The following is a 9,855-nucleotide window of genomic DNA, read 5'->3' on the forward strand; positions in this document are numbered from 1 at the left end:
TTTGAAGGACTTGTAGGACTCTGAAATAGTGTTATAATCACAGTTACAGTTTATTACAGTGAAAGGATACAGATCCAAACCAGCAAAGTGAAAAGGCACATAGACCAAGTCCAGGAAAAAGCTGGTATAAGCCTCCAAGTGCCCCCTTCCAGTAGAGTTGCATAGGGACATACTTAATTCTCCTGGTAATAATGTGTGACAATACGTGGTCGTACTGCCAACCATGCAACTCATTCAAGCCTTAGCCTCCGGGATTTTATTGAGGACCCAGTCACATAGGCATGTAGCACCCTCATGACTGACCTTAGTTAGCTACTCAGTCTCCCATCCCCCCAGACGTCAAACTGACACAGCGTGGCCCAGAGCCTCAGGTATATAAAAATAAGCATTCACCAAAGTCACTTTGTTAGCATAAACTATCTTCTAAAACAGATGCATTATGACCCAAAGCCTGAGGCATGAGACAACACTTTTATTTGGAAGGATATTCCAAGGGCTCAGAGATTATATCCCCAGGAGCAGGTCAAGGGTCAGTCTTCCTGAAGACAGGCTTTTCTTTGAAATGTGTAGAGTAGGAGCCGCCCAAACCTGCTCAGTTAACCCTTTCTTTCACAGGTTCCGTTAAGATTGACAATCGGTTCGGGCTGCTACTCCTTCCTCGAATTCAAATCTGAGGGAACTATAGAAACCAGAGAGAAACACAGATCATAATAATGAACAACACAACAACAACAAATTTTATATATAAAAAAAAATCCCTAGGGAAATTCTGCCATAAACGTGCCATAAATTAGTAGAAATACAGAGGTTTGAGAGGTTGGTGGAAGAGGAAGACTCAAAGTCAAAGCCACGGGTGGCTAGAGGAAGCAGTGAGAATATACATTGGAAGAAATGTTTCTTTTTAGCTGTTCCCAATCCCCACGCTGCAAACTCGACTGACTCTTCATTCTTGAGAACGGGAAGAATGGTCCAAGCTGCCAACTTCAGAAGGATAAAATTGAGTAGCACCAGAACCCTGCTGAAGTGGAGACTGAAGAAAAACAGGTGATGATTAAATACACGCCCTCTGAGTAAATCAAGGAAATGAAGACTGAGAATTGACCCCTGAATTTAGCAACAAGGAAGTCACAAGTGACCTTCACGTGAGCACTTGTTTTGGGGGATAGGAGATAGAGCTAAAGTATGGAGAAGACAAGCAGCTAAAATTGATTAAATTATACTTAAGAAAGAAGAGGGAGAGAGAATTCAAGAAAAATATTTTTGTTTTTTTTTAAAAAAAAAAACCCTCTCCCTAAGTGTGACTCTATGAGAAGGAAAGACCTCAGGAATAGCTAGAAAGAAAAATGGAAGTATCTATTAGTAGAGAAGAGGGAGAATCATGAAGCAAATAAGGGAGAATCACTGAAGCAATGTGCCTGGGTAGTACCCAAGTGGAGGGGTTGACCTTAGCTAGCAGTACATACTGTTCATTTGTAGATGGTTAATTTGGGTTCCCTAAAGATAGAGACAGAAACAAGAATTTCTTGTAGGTAGTTTAGTTGTTAGGGAATCCTAGGAAGCAGAAGTGAGGAATTAAAAAACATGAAACAAGGAAGGTTAAAATCAATCAATCAATGAAGTGTATGTTATTAAGCCAGTTTCCAGTTTGGGAAACTGGAGCTCAGTCTCTCTAGGGGCCATCTAAAGATCCATAGAAAATGGACATCAGAACTGCCCCACTGAGGGACACGGAAGAGGGGACATCCCATACCCTCCTGGCCGAGGGCTGCTCCTCTACAAATTATCTCCTCTGTACACCCTATATTGAAGAAAGATGGGCTAGGAATTTAAAGTTGGGGAAGGAGGGCAATATGAAGGACAGTTCAAAAGTCGTATGATTAGATAAAATTGTTATAAGGAATTGCAAACAGGACATAGTTATGAGAGAGTGGGATGCTTGAAATTAAGATTATGGAAATGTTGCCTTTGCTAGTAACGAAAAGGACTAGTGTAGCCATCCATCCATGGAATTAGATGGTGAAAGTGGGGTGGGAGTGATCACTGAAGTAGAGGTCAAATTGAGAAGTCTGTATTGAAAGATTATTCACTTGAATGATGGAATCTTGAAAAATGAATGCAAGAGGTCACATTGGAGAAACTGACAGTGAGCCAGGAGCTAAAATCTTCAAATAAGTAAAAGGAGCAGCTTAGGAGTTGGTTGATACTTACAGCAAGAAAGAATGATGCAATGATGTACCCAAGGGTTTAAATATTATTTAGAATTCCAGGAACATGGTGGTAATAAAAAACATACTGGCATTTTTTTTTGGTTTTATTATAGTTTTTAAATTCTCTACAGATAATGAACACCTTAATTACCTGGACCTGGAGAAGACTGCACCCCACTCATCCTGATACATCTCAGAAAGTGTGCAGTATATATTGAGGATATGAGATTTCTAAAATTTTAGTGATACTAAGGGTAGGGAGAATGTTCCAGAAGCAGCAGTAAGGACTGAGAAATATACCTCTATCACCCCTAGCACAGCAGTATGAGGACTATAGGAAATATCATTTGAGAGGGCTGCACAAGAGGGAGTACTCCAGGGGCCAGCCAGGAAAAAAGAGTTGAAGTACAAATTAGTGATGGCGCCTTCCAGAGAGAAGAATGGGTGACTTTAGGATCTGAGATTGCGGAGAAGGTATTAGAAGGACTTGAGAGCATTGAACAGGGGCCAGTCAGGTATTAGTTAGAACAAGAATGTGAAGGAATGTTCAGAGAATTAGTTGAAGATTTAGGAGATTTTGCTAATTACTGACTGACTTCCGGAGGGTACAGTGGGATTGTTTCAGAAGCTGGAGAAGGCGAAAATGGTATTAGTGAAGTAGTTGCCAAGAGTTACGTTGGAATTAAAGTCTCAGAGTTGTGGAATCATCTAAAACCATAAATCATTAAAGAAATCTAAAACTTTTAAAGAAATAGAATCAGTAGCTTGAAATCTACTCACAAAACAATAGTAATAAATCAGATCCAAAAGGTTATAGATGAAGTCTGCCAGTCTTTGAAGAACCAAAGCATCCATCCCTGCTTGATAAGCACCATTCCAGAGAGCTGAAAAAGAAGAAAGTTCCCCCCAAGTCTATGTGAATTCCATACTAGAAAGAAACGTGTAGGCAAATATCACTTCCCAAAGTAGCTGAAAAAATCCTATAACAAAATTAGTAAACTGCATCTATCAATCATTTTTAAAATTACAAGAAGGCAGAATTTATCAAAGGGATGCAAGAAATGTTAATGACATGAAACTTATTCACCATGTTAACAAAGGAGAAAATTAAAATCTTATAATCATCTCTATAGATGCCCAACATTATGATAAAAATTCAACATACTTTTATGATTAAGAAATGGCAAACTAGGAATAGAATGGAATTTCTTTAATCTGAAAAAGATAATCAAAAGCCTACAGCAACTTTTATTCTTAATGGTACGTCATTACATGCCTAACAAATACAAGGATAAGCACAAGTCTTTGGATGCGATCACCAAAATTATTTAATTTTGTTTTACAGTCATCTCTTGGCCCTTTACTCTTTCATGTGAGTATTAGAGTGTTTTTTGAGTTTAGACTTTTTTTTCAAAAAATTCACATTCAGCATTTTAAATGAAATTGTGTTGAACATATAGATTTGTTTGAGACTTGTGATCTTTAAAATATTTATTCTGCTTAAATATGAACAGGAACTATCTCCTCTTTTTCTAGATCTTCTGTTAAGCCCTACAATAATGTTATGTTTTAAAGTTTTTAAACAACATTTATTAGATTTATTCTTTTGTACTTAATTGTTTTTATTGCTATTGTAAATGACATATTTATTAAAATTCCAATTTCAATTTACTATTTCTGGGTATAGAAAAAGTATTAATTTTTTGTATACTAATTTGTTTCCAGCAAAGTTTCTAAACTTCATTAATTCAAATGATTGTCTATAGATTTTCTTAGATTTTCTGTCTAGACGATCATAACATCTATATATAAGGAGGGTTTTGTTTCTTCCTACCCAACCATTTAGCTGTCATTTCTTTTTTTTTTTTTACTTTGTATTTTGTATTGGGTATAGTTGATTTACAATGTTGTGTTAAGTTTCAGGTGTATAGCAAAGTGATTTAGTTATGCATATTCATATATCTGTTCTTTTTCAGATTCTTTTCCATATAGGCTATTACAGAATATTGAGTATATTTCCCTGTGCTACATGATAGGTCCTTGTTGATTATCTATTTTATATATAGTAGTGTGTATATGTTAATCCTAATCTCCTAATTTATCCCTCCCCACCACCTTTCCCCTTTGGTAACCATAAGTTTGTTTTCTAAGTCTGTGAGTCGGTTTCTGTTTGGTAAATAAATTCTTGTGTATTATTTTTTAGATTCCACATATAAGTGATATAATATGATATTTGTCTTTCTCTGTCTGACTTCACTTATTATGATAATCTCTAGTAGCATCCATGTTGCTGCAAATGGCATTATTTTGTTCTTTTTTATGGCTGAGTAATATTCCAGTGCATATATGTACCACATTTCCTTTATCCATTTATCTGTCAATGGACATTTAGGTTGTTTCCATGTCTTGGCTATTGTGAATAATGCTGCAATGGGGTGCATATATATTTTCAAATTACGGTTTTCTTCCTGATCTTGCTGTATCCATCTGGTAAGTGTGGAGTAGAAGCAGGTGGTCTCTGCCTCCCCCTAAGATTTCTAATAAGAAGGATACTAGCTGACCAAATGGATGACAAATATCCATGACAAATAGGAACAAGAAAGAGGATATATGTAGCTGCAGTTTTGATGTGTTTGTGGGAGGAGGTGAGCTCAGGGTCTTCTGCCATCTTAATCCCACCTTTCAAACTCTATTTCTTTCCTACGATGCTACAAAATTCAAAGATATTCTATTTTTTTCTTTCTTAATATAAAAGTAGCTGCTAAGAAACTAAAAATTCAGGCAGAATATTTTTATAGTTTTATAGAGCTGGAGAAATGAACATTTGAATACCAGGCCCATCAAAAATGAGTGACCTTCATAAATATTTCAAGCTTTCAGTTGAAACGTCTGAAATGGGCAGATTCAGGTGATAGACTCATATTCTGTTGGCTTTCCAGAAGAAGATTGAACTGTCTCTGAAGAAATACGACATCATCCAGAGCCTCTCCAATGTTTCATGCTCATTGGCCAGCATTCACTAAAAAGCTGCCATGTGTGCTAGGAAATAGGAGAAAATTACTGAGACCCAAGAGAAAAAGACATAGGTTTTAAAACATACCCATAGATTATCTAGATATTTTATTCATCATAGAGGAAGTTTAAAATAATTATGAACAATATAGAAAAATATGGAGAATTTTTCCAGATAATTAGAATGTATGAAAGAAGAAAATAAACAAACCTGAAAAGTAATGAACTGAAACTAACACTTAAATGGATGGATTTAACAACATATTAGATAGATAGGAATGGAGGGTTTGTAAACTAAAAGGAAGATGATGATTAAGTATTGAAATAAAGTCAGCTTTAGCATTTTTACCATTAGTGCATAACATAAATTTTTAATATGTGCTTACTTTACATTTGAATGATAGACATGTTTTTAACTTTTCAAAAATTTTACTTGTACAGTGTTTGGAAGTTCCACTGAGATGCCCAAGTGGATTATCCCAGGTAAGCCACGCAGACCAGCTGATGTAGCTGAGAGTAAGGGGAATCTAAAAATGGATGTGGGGACTTCCCTGATGGTCCAGTGGTTAAGACTTCGCCTTCCAATGCAGGGGGCACAGGCTCAATCCCTGGTCGGGGAGCTAAGATCTCACATGCCTCACGGACAAAAAACCAAAACATAAAAAAAACAGAAGCAATATTGTAACAAATTGAATAAAGACTTTAAAAATGGTCCACATCAAAAAATCTTTTAAAAGAATAAATAAAAAATAAAATAAAATGGATGTGAACAATGGGACATGATGTGTATCAGTTATGGCCTTGGGACCAAATGCAACAATAGATATTGTTACTTATCCTATTAACACTGCTCTTTTAAGGATTCCTAGAAATTGTAACCAACAAGAACCTTGGAGAAGCTGCAACAGGTTGTAGTAGACTGAATGTAAGAAGTGACTGCATATGAGTAATTCAAGGTTGAGACTATAGAAGTTACTATTGATGATTTGCCCATACGCACTTGAATTCCTTTAACCAGGTTGATGTGACTGTTATCCAGCTGCTAAGAGCGCCCCTGCTCACACCTGCAAACTTCTCTGAGGATTATCACCTCTCCAGAAGTGCCTGGAAGTGATACCCCCACCCCACCTGCCAAGGGATGTCATAGCCAACACCTGATGCTGTAAGAAGGTACAGAAGTCCTACTAAACCTCCAGTCTCTTGTCTCAATGTATGTGTGAGGGGATTGATACATTCTGGGTTTTTTTCATTTATGTACCAGAGCTTCCCAAATGATTATGCTCATGCTGGATTTCACCTGAAGACTGTCCTCACTTCATTCTTCCATTCCCTGTCCTATTTCTTCATTCTCTAAAGGGTTCAACCTATAAATCAGTTGCACAAGGATACAGCATAACTCGCTTTATTATGCTTCACTTTATTGCACTTCACAAATACTGCGTTTTTACAAATTGAAGATTTGTGGCAGTCCTGCATTGAGCGATTCTATCAGCACTATTTTTCCCACAGCATTTCCTCACTTAGGGTCTCTGTGTCACATTTTAGTACTTCTCACAATATTTCAAACTTTTTCATTATTATTATATTTGTTATGGTGATCTGTGATCAGTGATCTTTGATGTGTCTATTGCAAAAAGATCATGACTCCCAGAAGCCTCAGTTGATAAAATCTCAGTCTGTATATGTTTAGCCCAGTGTTTAGCCAAAGGCTCAAGAAAACGTTCCTCCTTTGAACACCCGCCTTCAGGCTGGCACACTGCCCCTTACATTTCAGCCTCCTCAGCGTGATCACTGCCGGCTGGGTTCAGCTTCTCTCCACCACAGCTTGAAAGTGCCCCTCGCAGAGTTCATCTTGTGTTTCTCACTTTCAAGGATCAGAGCTCTGAGCTATTTATTGTCTAATATCTGAAAACAGATACTTCTTGTATGTTCAGTTTTAGCGTTTATTATCGCCAATATAATTCCCATATTTGATATTTCATCATGACTGAAACCAGAAATCTCTTATTATCTATACAGAAAAACACTGAATCTTACTCCTACTTCATAGCATTTATAAAAATCAATTACTGATGGATTCTAGATTTAAATATGAAAACTAAAATAATAAAACTTCTAGAAGAAACCTGGGAGTGGGCAAAGTTCAGTATGTGTTAAGCAAAAGACATGTATAAGAACTTCAGCATTATTGGTAGTATTTCCAAACTGTAAGCATCTCAAATTTTGATTAACGGTAAATTAATTGTGGTTTATTCACCCAAGAGTGATAAAAAATCACAACTTATATATTCAAAAATATGCATAAATTTTACAAGAAAATAGACACTTATATACTATATGCATATTATATATTCCATTTATTTCAAGTTGAGAAATGGGCAAAAGTATGTATGCAGTAATAAAAATAAGTATGGTGATTAAGATATTCGCCATTTGAAAAGAAATAAAAACTAGAAGAGCGCACACTCTGGAGTGCTGGTAATATAACTTGATCTGGACAGACAGTACACAAATATGTCAGCTTTGCGAAACTCAACCATACCTACAAGTACAATTTATGTACTTTATACTATGTACCTTGTGCTTCAATAGTAACAAACATAAAGACAAATAAACAAGACAAAGAGTCATTCTTGGTCAGATACCTTCTTACAGCTCCTGGCCATCTTTTCAGTTACTAGTATCTAAGCTCCAGCTTGGATTTTGACACTCAGAGATATCCCTTCATTTCTTACTAGATAATCCACAAATGATATGTACTATATATTATCCAGGATTTTTAAAAATATTTATTAAGGGAATGGTTCATTCTTGCCTGGCAGTCCATTATTTCTGGAACACAAGCTGCTTGTGGGAATATAAACTGATTTAATCTGCCTCAAATATAGTTTGACAGTTGCATCAAAAGCCTGACAATGGTTCACCTCGTTCATTTTTTACATCTCCTTTCACAATCCCACTTTCAGGAATCTTACATTGAGGAATTATTTGATTATGTGTCTAGGTATGCACATTATCAAAACAAAACAAGGTACAGCTAGCAACAGGCACATTACCAAGACAGAAAACAAATCCTGAAAACGACCTAAGTATCCAACAATAGAATATTAGTTACAGAAATTATGATATATACTTAAAGTCAATGACGAGATTGACATTAAACTGATGATGTTGAGCCATATTCAGTGACATGATTTTTCATGATATATTGTTGTTAGGAAAGAGCGTTGAGCATCATGTATTATATTAGTCCCACTTCATAAAAAAGTGATAGAGATAGATACTAATGAAAGATATGCACAAAAAGGCTGACAGTAGTACTTCTGGGTGGTATGCATTTGAGAAATTTTCTTGGTTTTTTGTTTTGCATGTTTATGCTTTGTAATTTTTATACAATGATTTAGACACAAATAATTTTACAGCCGACACCTAAGTGCTAATGTGTTGATTTATTTTTTAAGGGAAAATATTTTTTGAATAAATATATTAAGAATAAGAGCATGATTCTGTAACCCCAAATCCTAAAGAGCCATATGTAATATCTTAATGTCAGGCCCATCAGACTCAGTAAGTTTGGTTTCTCCCCTCTCAAGACAAAATAAATACATTAAAGAATACAAGCTGAATATAGCCCACTGAATTATGTTACTATGAGTAAAAGTTTACCTTATAACTATTCTTACTGTTTCCAATTTACACACTGCATTTCACTATGATTCCATGCTGTGTGTTTCCATTGCTTTAAATTTTCTCACTTTTTTGGAAACCTACAAATTAAGAATTAACTAACAATTTAGAACTTTTGTGCAGTCACTCTCTGTGTACTAGTGTGTACTGTGTTCTGACAAGTTTTGTACAGATGAGAAAGTAGTGAAACATAAATCAAAATGAATTCATTTCATCAAAGCCATGTGGTGATCAAAAGTAATTAATTAAGAGAAGTAAAAACTAACAAACACACAAAACAGAGATTGTTTTTTCATCAGACTTTTACTTAGGAGAAGTTTACAAGCCTGGATATCTGGGAATTTTATTAGATTATCTCTTAAGTGGAAGTCTTATGAGGTCATGTTGAGGGCAAGGGTAACCCTCTATATTATTTGTGTGTATATATACATACAAAATCTATTTATTTATGCACAATTAAGGCTCCATGGGGCATTTTTTTACTGAACACAAAATAAGGAATTTTAAAAATTTCTAAATTACTTCCATTTTCACAAAATACAAAGAATAGTGGGTGCTTTAAGTCCAGTGTATGCAGCTACCTATTCATCATAGCTGGCTTTGCTGAGATAGGTCTTTGCATCCTTTCAGAACTATATATAAAGCCTGGTCTAGAGGCCACTCTCTATATAACAGAACTAGGAGATATTTAAAGTATCTTCCAACTCTGAGAGTCTACAATCTTTGGAAAAACAGAAGACATATTTCCTTAATGTATAGACATCCCTTTTGGCCTAGAGTGCCAGTGTGATGTCATATCCCCTCTCCCTCTAGAAGGAGGCACTGCTTTTCTTCATTGGTCTATGTGTTACTCTACATCTGTGCTCTCCAGTGCATCACTGGCTGAGGACCACCCAAGAAGGAAAGTTCACTAACGGCTCACTGATCTGGATTTCTTATGGAAATCTTA

At 35.8% G+C, this 9,855-nt stretch overlaps 1 long non-coding RNA gene across 1 annotated transcript; it reads right to left on the reverse strand.

The window, feature by feature from the left end:
* Nucleotides 1–462: 462 nt before the first annotated feature.
* Nucleotides 463–5,184, reverse strand: LOC137205040 (uncharacterized). The gene is made up of 3 exons (XR_010933970.1): nucleotides 5,063–5,184; nucleotides 2,988–3,091; nucleotides 463–679 (listed from the first exon to the last, which is right to left on the reverse strand). It is a non-coding gene; the product is annotated as an uncharacterized lncRNA (long non-coding RNA).
* Nucleotides 5,185–9,855: the final 4,671 nt, after the last annotated feature.

This window comes from Pseudorca crassidens, chromosome 13 (genome assembly GCF_039906515.1).
Source record: "Pseudorca crassidens isolate mPseCra1 chromosome 13, mPseCra1.hap1, whole genome shotgun sequence".
In the NCBI taxonomy this organism is placed as follows: domain Eukaryota; kingdom Metazoa; phylum Chordata; class Mammalia; order Artiodactyla; family Delphinidae; genus Pseudorca; species Pseudorca crassidens.